General features: G+C 37.5%; 1 pseudogene; it reads left to right on the plus strand.

Moving 5' to 3' along the window:
- Window positions 1-16,790, plus strand: part of LOC110324025 — a 17,156-nt pseudogene extending 366 nt beyond the window's left edge.
- The last annotated feature ends 258 nt before the right edge of the window (window positions 16,791-17,048 follow it).

Raw genomic sequence — 17,048 nt, forward strand, 5'->3', positions numbered from 1 at the left:
TCTCTCTCTCTCTCTCTCTCTCTCTCTCTCTCTTTCTTGCTCTCTCTTTCCCCCTCTTTCCACATGGCATGGCCAGCCTCTTTCCTTCCTTCTACCTTCTCTCTTTCTCCCTTCTTTTCTACAATAAAGCTCTCAAACCACAGACCAGCTCTGCTCATCAAGGCCCACAGTGCTTGAATGATGGAATCTAACTTCCCACTGGAAGGCCTTCCTGTGCTCAAGCCACAGACCCTACCAAGGACTGTTGCCCCCATGGGAACTGTCCAGTGCCCCCCCTCTCCTCCCTTTGACCCTGGGGCTGACTGAGTTATGCCCTGGGGCCACCATTCTGTTCTCGGCTCTTTTACAATGTCCAGTGGTGTCTGGGATGCCTGAGGTTGAGAACCTGAAACCTATGACTCCCCCTTACCCACCACCCGCTGAGCTGGAGTCCAGTGGCTTCACACAGCCAGACACCCACCCAGGGCCAAGTGGAAAGCATGCCTCAGTCCTTCCATGTGTGCTTGCCCAGAGCACTGAGACTCTGGCAGGATGAGGGTTTTTCCCACTCCCTCTTTCCCCCACACCCACTGCCCTGCAAGAATGTTCATGTGTGACAGGGGAAATGTGAAGAAGAAAAAAGTGATGTGGAGGTAATAATAAGAAAAATACACTACCTACACATGAAGATTTATGTTCCTAGGTGATAAATAAAAGCAATTCTCTAATAGAGCATGTGTCTTTTAGCTTCCAAACAATGCACTATGAATGGTAGAAAGTAAGCTCATATTCAATAAGACCTAAGTACCAACTCTTTTATTGTTTGACTGTCTATGAACCTGATTAAATCAGAACCCAAATAAATGCACTTATGCATGTATATGTTTAATGATGATAGGGTTCAAGCACCACACTGAATATACTTTATATATTTGTAAAAAATATATATACACACATATATATACCTATAAAATATATGTATTTTCTATCTATATATGTATATATTTACACATATATATTATATATATATGTATTATATAAATATCTTCACAAATATACAATATGTGAGTAAGCATTATACATATGTAAATATAAGCTATGAATCTTATGTATATAAATGCTAATTTTAAACACATATGTACTTTAGATTCCTAAAAATAACTAATTTTTATATTCTAATAAGATATAAACCTTATATACCATCAAAATATTCTCATATTTTATGGAACTTCAATAAGGAGCATGTCAATCAAAACATTTTTATTTGTGAAATTTAAGAAATTTATTTCCAGAATCCACTAACTGTGAAACAAATTATTAGCAGAGTCTCTACTGCTGAGCCTATCTGTCCTTCTCGACTTTGGCAATAGAGTTTAACCACCTGGTAGCTTTGAAAGACCTAACCCCCACAGTGAGCTGCAGGCTAAGAAAGAATGCCTCTCTAAGAGAGGTGACTGCAGCATGCCACCAAAGCCTGAAAATTATGATACAAATGACAGTTTGCCTTCATTTGGGTGGAATATCATAGCTTGTAACATAGCATGGCCCATTGCAAGGCTTCGAGGTTCACATAAGCAAGTGTAAACACGTTTCCACTTAGCTTGCTTCGAGTGAGAATGGGAGCTTGATCTCACTAAAATTCTAGCTCATTATGGGCACTGCATTAATAATTGAGAAGTAACCAAGGGAGTGGCTGCTCCTTCCAGATGTACTATAAATACTTGATGTGTTGATGTTTCCTGTGTTTCCAGTCAGCAGTGCCACAGAAAAACTGAGTGGATTACACATCTCCATCAATGTGAACAGCGAAAACCGGTTCTTCAAATTCAAAAGGAAATAAATTCAATGAATGTGGACTCTACATGTTAGAAGAGCTTTATTAAGAAGCAGAATGTATATTAGCATAGAAGTATTTTTTATTTGTTAGAATTTTAGGCAGGTCTTAGAAGCTTAAACTATTCAACCACTACTCAAAATGGAAGTCTTATTCCAAATAGTTTTTTATATTGATGCTGGTGTCTCTCTTATGTTGGGGTCCATCTCAGGGGCAGCTTATACCATACAGGCTGATACACAGGTGCAGGAAGTACTATTGCGTATTTGGTTCTATTCCAAGCTTATTGTACAAAGCAGTTCTACTGGGTTGTATCCTGATTGGTTTCCAAGGGCACAGATATAACAGAATATGTAATGAACTTGACTTTAGAAACTTCCCTAGTAACAGCAGAGACATGTGAGAAAGATTCCTTAAAATGCCAGGCTAGACATGTAACTATTACCTAGGCCATAACATTTCATGTAGACCTTAACATTCCATCAAGGCCTTAATATTTTACTTAGGCACTAACAAGGATTTAAGTTTGATGATTCCACAGAAGTTACATGAGTCTAGGAATTGAAGGAAGTAGTCTACAATAAGCCATGTTATCTCATCATATCTGATCTGTGGTACTCAAACAAAACTTTCTTCCTTTTTATCTGAATAATTTATGTAATTAATCAGACAGCCAATTATCTGACAAGAAATGTCAGATTGTCCCTCCCAACTGTGGGAAAGCTGAATTTCTTGATGTTTGCTAGGAAATCTTGCAAGCTCACAGAGGTCCTGATTCTCTCCAGAAAGCACCCCACTGCATGTGAAGCTGCAGTCACCAAAAGGGAACTAGAAATAAGGAAACACATGAAAGCTTATTTATTTCAGTTACAGATTTTGCCTTTTATTGGAGCCATGTCTCTTGTCTTGTAACATCTCCACACTGTAGCAACCCAAACTGTTAGCTTCTAAGTCAATGAAAATTGTATATACTTCTCAATTGGTAATACTTTTCAAAACTCTTTCTTTTGGGTTATTCTCTTTTCAAATAAATAAACATTCACTATACAAAGAAAATTAAATCAAATATTTACAAATTATGTATAATAATGCAATAATTACATATTAATATAATAATTCTAATACAATATATACTTACTATAGTACATGAAGGAAAAGAGTTCTTCTTTAAGCAGAAAACAGTGTTATAATTAACACATATAGCTAGCTACTATCCTCTTAGGACTCATGCTATAGAATTTAATGAAACATTCTTCATGTTCATGTTATAGTTAGGAGAATAATAATCATACATTTAAAAATTATATTAGTTTGAGTATAACATCAGTTAATGAGCCATCTTTTCATTCCAATGGTTTTATTTTAACTCCACCATTTACTTTAATTAAACATTTGGGCCAAATTATAATTGAACTGGTTTGCACAAACTCAATTAAACTGTTCAGTTCTTGAGTTTGGTCTCACTTGAGCATAGAATCTTGGTATGTATGCATAAATTACTACACAATAATATCACAAAGCTAAACACGTTCTATATTCTTCACACTGGCATTTGGCCCATCTGAGTTCAGCTTCTAAATAACCAGATGTTTCTAGAAATACTAAGATAACGGAAGATTACTCATAAAAATATCTGGGCCAAGTGAACAGTTGTTTCTTTCATAAGCAAAAGAACAAGATCATCAGAAAAATTACACAGACATAGAATTTCTTTTCTTTTAAGATCTAGTCTTAAAACATTATTAAACCTACTTCACAATATGAAGCATGCGGCTTCAAGTTATATCACAATGAGTTTAACTTAAGTAAACCATGAAGTAAATAAGAGTATTTTTGTCTTAGATATGACACTCATATGTTATTTCTGATTTTTTAAAAGATTCTATATTATATTTGATTTTTCATATTTCATGCCTCTCTTAATTTGTAAAAATGATTTTGGCATTTTTGAGCTCAGCATTTAGGTAGGAGGCAAGCAAGTGAAAATGGTCTCCATACTTTTATTGTTTCCCTTTTGCTCTTTCTATATAAATGTTGAATACATTAAATATATCAAAAATTAAACATATGAAGCTTAAAATTATTTTGAATGTTCTCTTTAGTAAATATTAAATTGTATTTTATTTGAACTTTGCATATGTTTATGTGAGTGTGTGTATATGAATATTATATGAGTGCAAGGACTCATGGAGAACAGAAAAGCAGAGGGATTGGATGTCCCTGGAGACAGGGTTACAGGTAGTAACCATATGACATGGACATTTGAAACCAAACCCAGAAAAAAATATATTTTATGGAATATGTCTTTAAATATGATTAAGGTATATATGGTATATATATATATATATATATATATATATATATATATATATATATAGAGAGAGAGAGAGAGAGAGAGAGAGAGAGAGAGAGAGAGAAGGGAGGAAGAGATTAAGTTTTTCACTCAGTCTTATTTTACCACAAACACAATTTAATTTATCTAACTTATATGGCTGGTTCTTCTAAGAGATAAAATATTATTTGCATAAGGATTACACTTTGAGTGATCTAAGTTTGCTAGTATAAAATATGTACATGTGCATGGAACGTTTATAGTTCTACCTAGGAGAAAAGGTTTTTGAATGTTATAGCTTACTACTCTCATCCAAATCCATCAGTTACTATGGTATTGTTTACCTTTAAATTATTTATATAATCGCATTTTCATGAAAACTTGGTGATTCAAATTGAATCATATATTTGAATACATTTTTCAAAACTTAATTTAACTTCTCCTTTTGGGTATTGGGAACAGGGTTGGGCAGAGGAGAAGGAGAAGGAGAAGGGAAATACGTTTGGGGAGCATCTCTGGGATTAGTTGGAGGTCTAGAATGGGGGAAGCTCCCATGAGTCTATAGGGTTACCCTAGTTGAAACACCTATGTGTGATATAGAGGATGTGGCCACCTCATGTATTCAGGCAGGACTTACAGTGGAGGAGGGGGGACACCAACGTACCCACAAAACCTTCATCCCCAATTTTTTCCTACAAGGTGTATAGGGATAAAGATGAAGCAGAGGTTAAGAATATGAGCAATCAATGACTGGCTCAAGTTGAGACCCATCTCATGGGAGCGAGCCAGCACCTAACATATTTATGATACTGTATTATACTTGTGGATATGAACCTTACATAACTATCCTCTGAGAGGCTTCATCCAGCAGCTGATAGAAACAGATGCAGAGACCCACAGGCAAACATTAGGTGGATCACGAGGATTCTTGTGGAAGAGTAGAAGGATTAAAGGAGCTGGAGGGCCAAGGATACCACAAGAATACCTACAGAGCCAACTAACCTGAGCTCATGGGGATTCACAGTGACTGAACCACCAACTAACGAGCATTCATCGGTTGGACCTAGACCCCTCTACACATATAGCTGATGTGCAGCAGGGACTCCATGTGAGTTCCCAAATAATTTAAGAAGGTGCTGGTTCTGACTCTCTTTCTCACCTTTGGATCCTCTTCCCCTAGCTGGCTGCCTTATCTGGCCTAGGTGTGACTTGATGTGCCAGGGTGGGTTGGCACCCATTGGGAGCCTTCCCTGCTCAGGGGAAACGGGAGGAGGGAATAGGGGTGTGAGGGTGGAACAGGGAGGAGAGGAGGGAGGGGTCTGTGATCAGAATGTAAAGTGAATGAATAAATAAATAAATGAAGGAAAATAAAATATACTAATTCAGGAACACTAAACAAATCTTTACAAATAAAAAGTAAACGAAATTCAAAGTTTCTTTCTGGCTGTTTTTTTTTTTTAACTATTACAGCTTTTTAGTTAAAATTGAATGATACAGTAAATATATGGATAGAAACACTAAATGAAGGAAAAATATTTACATTTAGGAAAGAAGTTATTTTGGGAAAAATCTGCTTTCTACTTGGTAAAGGGTCAAAGATACACTATCTTCAATAGAGCAAATGACAGGCCCTAGACTCTTCCTGTTTTCTCTGGTGTGGCAACAAAACACTGAAGACATTGGAATGCCTCTGTCAGATCCAAGACTTAGTTGACCTGAAAACCCCACTGGTTTAGAATATCTTCAAATGAGACAAGATGCCAGAAAACACAGCAAACACCAGGTCATGAGAGCAAGGATGATATGAGAAAAAGCTACAGCACTGAACATAAAACAGGAGCAAATGAGTTTTCCCTATTGTTGTGAAAATACATAGACAGATGTGTGTGCAGATGTCAGTAAGGGAATGATAGAGGAGAAATCAGAATCTTACCGTCTATGAATATCGGTAGGTAATTATAAAGTGATTACCAGTCACACTTATAAAAATACTCAATATTGGCATGCTTATGTCACAACATTTGCAGTTTACAATGATATCTTATGGGGGGAAAGTTGTGCATAATTGAGCAACAACACTTTTCTGTTTGTGGAAGAATGTACTTGTTTTTGTCTATTATCTCAGAAATAATACATTAATAGCCAAATGTTATGCTTGAGCTATATAATGTATGGTTGCTCTGCTTATAGTTTACTTCTCTACTGCTTGTAGCTCTATACTGCTTACGTATAATATCCTTCTGTAGATAACATAATATATACCGGTCTGAGTGGTAGCTTTTAATATGATGAAAATATTTTCTATTTATTACTTGACCTTGAAAATGTGTCAAAATAATTGGTTATAGGTTCTATTGTGATTTTGCCCAAAGTCACTACCTCCATCAGCTTTTGAATTAAGCCTATTAATAGAGCTATTCACAGGAGACTTCTAACATAATTACTACACGGAATAAAGTCGTCTTCTGAAGATTAAACAAAGAGTTCTAATCCATTACACACTGACCCACTTGTATTCCCATTGATCTAGCATCTCCCTTGCCTGCAGTATTTTCCTTAGATGGAGCGGAAAACAGCAAGCTGTTTGTAGTAGATTATAATTTTGGCAGGTACTGATACTTCTCGTGTCCACTCTGATCCTATAAATCAACTACTCTGCTGGCTGTTTCCTATTGCATTGAATAGCAATAAACATACCCGGAAATACTGCATTTTTGGCAATTAAAACAGAATGAGCAAAGTCTTTAAATATAAGATTCTTTTAACATCAGCATTCATTATTCCTTCTCAGGATTATTTTCATGACCAAATATAAACATCCAAAATTGAAAGAAAAACAGAGATAAGCTAAACTTTCCACATAGACTGTGATGGGTCCATTAGCCAGGACTTTTTTTTTTTTTTTTAAGGGCATATAATGGAGATTGTCACATGGAACTAAACTGTGTGAACTGCAGTGTTCCAAGTAATTAAACTAACTGACCTCAGGTATAAATTGGAGTATACATGGAAAACAGGACAAATCAGGATTACATTTACTCAGCAGTGGTGCGAAGAACGGAGCATCACAGGGACACTAAGCTGGACACCTCGCTCAGAGTCCACCAGCAACCTCTGTGTGGGTAATTCTCAAGTAAATTGCAATTATAATTTAGGGTGGCAAGGGCAGGAAAGATCATCTTTACTTTAGTTATCTACCCAGGACTTACTTTTCTGTTTTGCATAGATATGAAAAATTATGTTTAATAAGAATAAAACAAATAAATATTTAAAACTGCCTTGAAGGTAACTTGAAAACAAAACAGTTATTCAGGCAATTCAGTTTTTATCCACTTTAATTTCATAGGAAACTCATTTATTTACTGAACATATTTGTGTAAGATAAAATTCAACAATGTAGATATGAAAATGATCTTCATTGTTAAGAGTACACAGTTTAGTGGCATTTGTGAGCGGTTTGTTTAACATTTCTCTAAAAGCTAAGTGAATTGCTCTCCCTAGGATATAACCATATGACAATTATGTAATTCTGGCTAAGTTACTGAAGTTGGCTGATGCTAGATTGTATTTTTTTTTAATGAGGATTATAATGACATCTACTTAAAAGGATAGTTTTTTAGAGTTAAGTTGAGGATTAAGCATGAATTCTTATTGCAACATTTAAACACAGAAAGAGATCAACATAAGAAACTACAGCTTTGGATTCCAGCTCATGACTTTGGCAAAAAAAAAAAAAAAAAAAAAAAAACTTCTGCTTTCCCAGATCCCAGGAAAAACACCACCCACTTTCTGATAACATTTCTTAAGGTCCAACCACTATTCATGGATGATATGAAAGTATAGAAAACAACCCCAAAAGTTTCCTGCAACTGATAAACAACATCAGCAAAGTGGCTAGATACAAAATTAACTCAAAGATAGCAATAAACCTTGTGATGGTTTGTATATTCTTGGACCAGGGAGTGGCACCATTTGGAGGTATGGCCTTGTTGGAATAGATGAGACCTGGTTGGAGTAGGTGTGTCACTGTGGGTGTGGGCTTAAGATTCTCACCCTAGTTGCCTGGAAGTCAAGTCTTCCATTAGCAGCCTTTGGATGAAGACATAGAACTCTCAGCTCTGCCTGCACCATGTCTNCCTGGATACTGCCATGCTCCCACCTTGATGATAATGGACTAAACCTCTGAACCTGTAAGCCAACCCCAAGTAAATGTTGTTTTTTATAAGACTTGCCTTGGTCATGGTGTCTGTTCATAGCAGTAAAACCCTAACTAAGACAGCCTTCCTTCATACAAATGATAAAAGGGCTGAGAAACAATTTCTGGAAACAATATCCTTCACAGTATCCACAAATGATATAAAATATTAGTCATCACGAAGATGTAAATCAAAATGAACCTGAGGTTCTACCTTAAACAATCATAATGGCTAAGATCAAAATCTCAAATACAGCAAATGTTGGCAAGAGTGTGGATGAAGAGGAACACTCTTCCATTACTAGGGGGATTACAAACTTACACAAACACTCTGGAAATCAATCTGGTAATTTCTCATAAAATTAGAAATATTTCAACTTGAAAACTCAGCTATATACAACTCCTGGGCAGATACCCAAAAGAGGCTCCACCATACTACAAAGACACTTAATCAACTATGTTTGTAGCAGCTTTATTTGTAATAGCCAGAAACTGGAAGCAACCCAGATGTCCCTCCACAGAAGAATGGATGCATGAAATGTGGTTCATTTACACAATGGAATACTACTCAGCTATTAAAAACAAGAGGATCATGAATATACCAGGCAAATTGATAGGACTAGAAACTATTATCCTGAGTGAGTTAACCCAGACCCAAAAAGAAATGCTTGGTATGTACTCACTGCTAAGTAAATATTAGCCATAAAGTTCAGGATATCTGACATACACAAAGATGTAAATACTTTGCCACATACTCAAAGAAGTTAAACAAGTATGAAGGCCCAAGTGAGGATGCTTGAATCTCATTTAGAAGTGGGAATAAAATAGTCATGGGAGGCAGAGGAAGGGAGGTTACTCAGTGTGAGTAGGATGGGAGAGGGGAATATGGGGTGGTCAGAATCAGGGGTGAGACAGTAGACAGGGCCAGAGGTCCAGGAAAATAAATAGAAATCTGTAGCTGCTGGGGGCAAGGGGACAGAATCTCTAGGAAGACTCAGAGACCTATGATAGGAAAGTGCCCAGGGATCAGTTCAGGTGACCTTAGCTAAGATGCAAAGAGTTGGTATATGGAAACTAAAGAGGCTACCACTTATAGCCAGGCATGACATCTAGTGGAGGGACAAAGACACCAACAGACACACAACTTCTTCCACCCAAAATTTGTCCTGCATAAAAGAAATACAAGGACTAAGATGGAGCAGAGACTGAAGGAATGGACAACCAATAACTGGCCCGACACAAGACTCATCACATGGGCAGGCACCAATCCCTGATACTACTAATGATATTCTGTTATGCTTACAGACAAGAGCCTGGTATAACTGTCATAGGAGAGGTTCTACCCTGCAGCTGACTGAATTAGAAGAAGATATCACAGCCAAACATTGGTCAGAGTTCAGGGAGTCTTATGGAAAAGTTGGAGAAAGGGTATAAGGCTCTAAGAATTAGGAACACTACAGAAGACCAACAGAATCATCTAACCGGGACCTCTGGTAGATATCAGAAACTGAGCCATCACCTAGAGAGTATGCAGAGGCTGGATCGAGGCCCTTGGAATATACATAGCAGACATGCAGCTTAGTCTTTATGTGAGTCCCCCATCAACTGGAGAGGGAACTGTTCCTAAAGCTGTTGCCTGACTGCAGAATCTATTAACAAACAAGGCTGCCTTCTCTGGCCTCAGTGGGAAAGAATGTGCCTAACCCTGCACAGATTTGATGTACCAGGGTGGGAGATACCATGAGGCCCTACGCTCTCAGAGGAAAAGCAGAGGGAATGGGAGACACTGTGAGTGGGATGCTTGTAGGGGGCAGCATTTGGGATATAAATGAATTAAATCAATTAATTAAAACATGTCTGACCAACATCTGCCAACAGGACTCATTCCCCTGGTCTCCATATTTTAGCCCATAACTTTAGCATCAGACTTTTGCTTTATTGGAAACACACTGTACTAGGAACCCCTGAGACCAAGCAGGTATCCAGAATATCAAAGGACACAAAGGTATTCAGGACCTCAAAGATAAGATTAGCACTTAAAACCCCTGATGTCACCAAGACCACAAAAATTGAAGTGGAGACACCTTAGTGGACATGAAGTCCCGAGGAACACCTGAACCCCAGGACACACAGCTCAGAAGATCAGAGAGGAAACAAACCAAGAGGAAAACAGACAAAAACTGCCCAACTAAAAAGATAAACACATAAATCAACACCTAAGCCTGTAATAACCACAACCCCAAATGAGTAGAAACCAGGGTAAAAATGCAATCAACAACAGCCAGGGCAATTTGGCACCACAGAATTCAGTTCAGACTATACCCTCCAAAATTTCAGTCCCAATATATGGAGAAAATAAGATATTCTGTGTCAAAACTAAATGATTAAATATTTAAATAATATCTATCCACAAATGTGACTAGAAAGTTCTGAGAATTACAGTGAAACTGACCATCTAGAACAGATGGGCATCATGAATGTTAAGCATCATGCATGGTGTCAGCTTCTCCATAACTGTGATTAAGTCTTACTACAGACTACACTGCTAGCTTTTGTCCTGTATATCCCAAATCAAATGTCATATTTATGGAATCAGTCTGAATCTATCTCTTAACATTTTCCTCTGACTCATCCTCTCTAGCAATCATATGCCAATGCTAACATTTTCCTCTAGAGTTCGCTTGCTTTGGATCTTGGGTTTTAGATTTTAGGAAGACTTTAACTGTCTCCTGTTTCCTACATAACTACCCTGAGTTTATTCCCTAGATTTTTATCCATGGTTATAGATCTGTAATATCTAGTCAGTATCATGCTCATATTTTTCAAAACAAAAGCTATACATAAATGACCAATATTCAATGAAAGATATTCAAAAATCTTTAATCATCATAGAAATTCAAATCAAAACTACACTGAGATTCCATTTGCTCCAATTAAAATGGCTATCATAAAGAAAATAAATAATAAATGCTAACAAGGGTGTGGAGAGAAAGAGAGATTTTTTTTATCCTATTGATAGAAATGTAAATTATCCACCATGTATTTAATTATGAGTGTTCATTGAAAACCTAGAAATTAAAATATCATATGTTGCATCTCTTTAAAATGGGGCTAGTTATCTGAGGAAAATAAAGACAACATATAATTAGAAAACTGCATAACGACATTTATCACAACACTGTTCACAAGGGTCATACTATGCTTTTGGCCTGTGATCTCATAAATACATAAAAATATGACATATATAAGTGGGTGTATATTTATGAGTTGTATATTACTCAGTCATTTACAAGAATAAAAAGCATGTGATTTGTCGCAATAATGAGTGGAAGTATATATCACCTTAAACAAATCAATCCAGACTCAGACAGTATATATCTATTGCATTTTGTCTCTTATTATCGAAGTCTGGATTTTAAAAATACGTGGAGATATTAGGGAAGACATTTTTTTCTTTCAATTTTGCTTATTTATCTGCAGTACTTTGTATAAGATTGAGTCTTTTTCCCATCTTAGCTTATCTATTCTTATTGCCCTTGTTCAGCCCATATTCATGTTGGTGTCATGTTAATAAGACTTTATGGATGTTACTTCTGAAATCATACATATATTATACAGACTGAGAGGTTATAGTTAGCAATGCATGTGTATAAACATATATGCATGCAGTAATAATTAGTGAAAATAGAAGTCTTAAATTTGAAAGAAAGCTAAGGTGTTTGAGAAATGAGAAATCACATTAATATAATTATATTATAATCTCAAAAGTATAAAAATTAGAAGTAAGAGAACAAATAATGTAGAGATAAAAGGAAAGCGTCATTGTCTTGCTGTCAATAGTACCATGCTTTTTAATAATAGTGCCCACATCAATGCGAGGAGAGGCCCTTGGTATTGCTAAGATTCTATGCCCCCAGTACAGGGGAATGCCAGGGCCAGGAAGTGGGAGTGGGTGGGTTGGGGAGCAGGAGGAAGGGGGAGGGTATAGGGGATTTTCAGAGAGGAGACTAGGAAAGGGGATAGCATTTGAATTGTAAATGAAGAAAATATCTAATAAAAAAATAATTCATAAAAGTTCATAAGCAATAATAGTGCACACAAATAATTGCTCTTTTGCATTATAAAATCTTTCTATTCACCTGCTGCTGCTGTGCCTATAACGAAATGAGCAGAAGGGATACCACCTGCATCACACTTGTTATGTCTAACTTAGTTGTGAAAGGGGAAGAGCAAGGTGCCAAGTGAGCATCTCTAGCTCGGACTTTGTGAGGCTGGAAGAGGAAAGAGAAGTGATCAGTTATCTCACAGTCAGGATGGGAGGCATGGAAGTCGAGTCAGGGCAGGAAAGCCTCAGGGGAGAAGGAGAGTGACTTGAGAGAGGACAGTGGCAAGCTGACTTGCCATCGTTGCCGCCATTATTTTTCACAATCCTTCCCATAGCGCAAGGCAACGGTCCTCTAATTCAAGATCAATGACTGTACATGACAACTTGCAAGATATCGTAAAGCACCTTTCTAGTCCTGTGACTGTCTGACTGCTTAGATAGGGGAAGTCTGGTGTGTAGGAGGTATACTTTCTCTGATAGGATACTAAGCTAAGAAATAATACCACACTCTACTACCCGGTCTACAGAGGGTACCTACATGACACCCACCTCACCCACCTCATTTAAGGAAAATCATTCTTCTGTTGATATTTTCCCTGAAACATGACCTACAATCAATACAGAATGTTTGTCCACTCTGATGTCACACACAAAATGACATATATAAACATCCAAATTAATACTCTGTCTTGCCTTGTCCTCTTATAGAGAAATGCTAAGTTGAGGGTTTTAGAGTTTGTTTGGTTTATTTTTAGGGTGGTGTGTTCTTAAAGTTAAAAAGGGACACTTTTATTTGGATAATTCTTCTATGTCTCTCTTCATATGTGTGTCTCAAGTGTTGCTATGGACACTAGATATCTTAATACAGTCAGATAATTTAAAACACACAACTTATTACTAAGCCCTCACAGGCTTTAGGAACATTTTAAAAGAAGAGTATATTTGACTTATTTTGTGTTAGGCTTAGCACAATTTTAGCTACACTACATTTTAAAAGTTGCTGCATTTTAACAGTTGTAAAGGCCTTGTCATACCAACAATCAGTTCTTCCTGCATAATTTCTGTTTAAGTTAGGGTTTTATCGTTGTGAAGACACACCATTCCCAAGGCAAGTTTTATACAGGCAAACATTTGTTTGGGGCTGGTATACAGGTTCAGAGGTTCAGGCCATTATCATTATGACAGGAAGACATGGTGGTAGAGGCAACGCGTTCTACTTCTGCATCTGAAGGCATCTCAAAGGAAACTGTTTTCTGCAGATTGCCAAGAGGGGGGATTCTTCCACACTGGGTGAGGTTTCGACACTAAGAGACAGCAAAACCTGCCTACGTAGTGACACACTTCCTTCAACAGCTCTGCACCTATTTCAACAAGGACATAGCTCCTACTATTATAATATTAGCATATTCCAACCATCACAGTTTTCAGTAATATAGGTAGGAAAAGGGATGACTTGTTCATAAAACCAGATCATGACAATAGGAATGGCCTAGATCTTTGACACCAGCCCAGTTGACAGCAGCCCAGGATGAATCTTATACCCGATCTGATGCAAATTGTAGGTGTCCCCTTGATTTGATGCCACTCAGAACTAGTTTTCTATCATAAGTACCCAGATAAATTGCCTGTGTGCAATCCTGTTTCTTCTTCATCATCTTTCTCCAGTGTCATATCCCTAGTTCTTATACAATGTCACTAGTTATTAGAGAGGTATCCCCTAATATATATGAACAATAAAATCAAACCAGCTACTTAGTATGTATAAGAACTATGCTAAAGCATGATACTTTTGATAAAGAAGCAAGTCTCTATAGAGGTACAAGTAGTAGACTTTAATTTAAAGATACATAGAAGAAAGTTTCAGATAAGTTTGTGCTTTTTCAAAGAAAGGGAGTAGACAAAAAGTCATCAGCTAATGAAAGCTTTGTACACTTTGGTACTGTGTGTTGTGGTACATTTTAAGTTCCCTATATTCCAGGGAATAGTTTTACAATATTCAAAATTTAATTCTATTGCTTATCACCATTTACATTATATAAAAATTTCTGAAGGAAATGGCATAGAGAAATAAGAAAACAGTGGCATTCAAGAAACAAAATAAAGCCTGTTATATTGAAACAATGGGATTTGAATAGCCTTTCTGTGACTCTGGACTCTGTGAGACGCAGAGCAACAAAATAATTGCTGAGTGTCTCAGTCAATTTTCTGTTGCTGAGAATATAGTGCTACAAAGAGTTATGAGTTAGAGGTTGACTTTTGGCTCAGGATTCCATTTCAAGGTAGTTATATCTGAGGATAGCTTTATATGACTGGCATAGTCCAGTTAGAGTACCATGCACCAAATATCGCATAGACCCTAGTTTCAAACATGCAAGTTGAGTTAAAGTTCATTCTTCTCCATACCTCACAATGGATATTAAATCTCAACATTTAACATTGGAGACTGGACTCACACCATATTCCAATCAAAATCCCAATCAGAGAACCGGTATAGAGGAATAGAAGACAATAGACACTGAGTGGAGAGCTGTATCCATGAGCAATTCCAATTGTTCCTTTATAATGACTCTACTTCTACTAGTTTAGTCTGCAAGTAAGGAACATCTGGCCATCATCTAAACTTAGGAAAACTCCCTTAAGTTTGAACAACTTCAGTTCTTTCAAAGGATAAAAATACAGAAGGAACGGCCAACCAATAACCAGCCCAACTTGATACCCATCCCATGGACAAACATCAATCCCTGACATTATTAATGATGTTCTGTTATGCTTACAGACAGGAAGGAGTCTAGCAAGTTGTCCTCAGAGCTCCACCCAACATCTGACTCAGACAGATTCTGACAACCATGTCTAAACAGTGGCTGAAGCTTGGAGACTCCTATGGAAGAATAGCGGAAGGAGTACAGGTCAAAGGGATAGGAACTCCATAAGAAGGTCAACAGAGTTAACTAACCGGGACTCTTGGGGACCTTCAGAGACTGAACTACCATCTAAAGAACACATATGGCTGCAAAGGCTCTAAGAGACTGAACCACCAATCGAAGAATGTACACAGGCTGGACCTAGGCCTTTCCACACATATGTAGCGGAAGAAAGTTTGGTCTTTAGGTGGGTCATGAACAACTAGAGTGGGGGCTATCTCAAAAGCTGTTGCCTTTCTGTGGGATATGATCTCCTACATGGGCTGCCTTGTCTGACCTCAGTGGGAGAGGATGTGCCTAGCCCGTCAGGGACTTGATACACCAAGGTAGGGAGATTTCCTGGGGACCCAAATCTACTCAGAGAAGAAAAGGGAGGAAGGAGGGGAAAGGGGAAGTATTGTGGGGATAGAAAGTGGAATGTAAGTGAAGATACAGAGATAGAAATAGAGATAGAGAAAGAGATATATTTCAGAATGTGAGGGAAAAAAAGATAAATATAAAATCACTACCAAGTCCTCCTTTTTATTTAACATTTTCTTGAGAAATTTTTCAAAATGTGGGGTCGGGAATCTCTAATAATTTCTATCATATTCTCATCACTCATTCAGTATTATGCTATCTAGATGTTATTCAATATTAGAAACAAGAATATATACTTCTATAAAGTGGGAAATATTTCCACAGAGCTGACTATAAAACTAATAGCCTTTAACTTATTAAAAAGAGAAGAGTAGAGGGGTTTGGGTCTAGGTGGCAGTGGATATGCTCCCCAAATCAACTGAGTGGACAATCACTATTGCTGGCATTCTGTAATTCATCACTGAGTGTGTCAAACAGATCTGCTTGGTCATGTTTTAGTCCCCCAACCCCGAAAGAATGTGAGCATTCAGTGCTGTCCAAAGCCCTCCAGTTCTCCAGTCATCTTTGCAGGTGGTCAGGACAGGTACAGAACAAGCAATGACAGTGAGAGCTTTCCCCACACCATCTCTAGAGGTGGTCCCTCCAGATCAGGGTTGAGGCCCACGGAGGTTTATACCATTCAAGGACAGTTTGCCATTCCACAGCCAGATTTGACCAAGTTGCCCAAGTTGGCAAAACAACAGTCTCATTTTCCCATGACCCATGACAACACTGGCTCTCCAGAGGTGAAAGGCTGCTAGGCAGGTTTGAATGCATTTGCTCAAACTACTTCTCATGAACTCACCATTCCAAATGATTTGATTGGCTGCATAATCAGGCATGAGGGAGCCAAAATCAATGAGCTCCATCAAATTTCTAGGGCACAGATCAAAAGTGCAACCTCAGTGGAAGGATCTACTGATCATCAGGTTACCATCATTAGATCTGCTGCTAGAGTTAGCCTGGCTCAGTATATAATCAATGTCAGGCTTTCCTTGGAGACAGGTGGCATTTGGAGCAGCTAGAACATTCTGGATTCATCCAGAGTCCCTTTCTGATGCTCACCAACACCCCATGATGCATCTGTATAGTTTCTGAGGAGTCAGCAATTCCCAGTTTTAAATAGTTTGTAAATTTTCAGTTTCTACATACTTTATCATCCAATCATGATTTTTTAATTTAAGTGTTCTTAAGTATTTTCTATGTTCAGCAGTTATGCTGAGATTTTCATATTTAGTTTTATAAGCTTCTCCCCCCATTTTTGGCTCATGAATTGTTGTTTG

This window comes from Mus pahari, chromosome 7 (genome assembly GCF_900095145.1).
Source record: "Mus pahari chromosome 7, PAHARI_EIJ_v1.1, whole genome shotgun sequence".
NCBI lineage: Eukaryota > Metazoa > Chordata > Mammalia > Rodentia > Muridae > Mus > Mus pahari.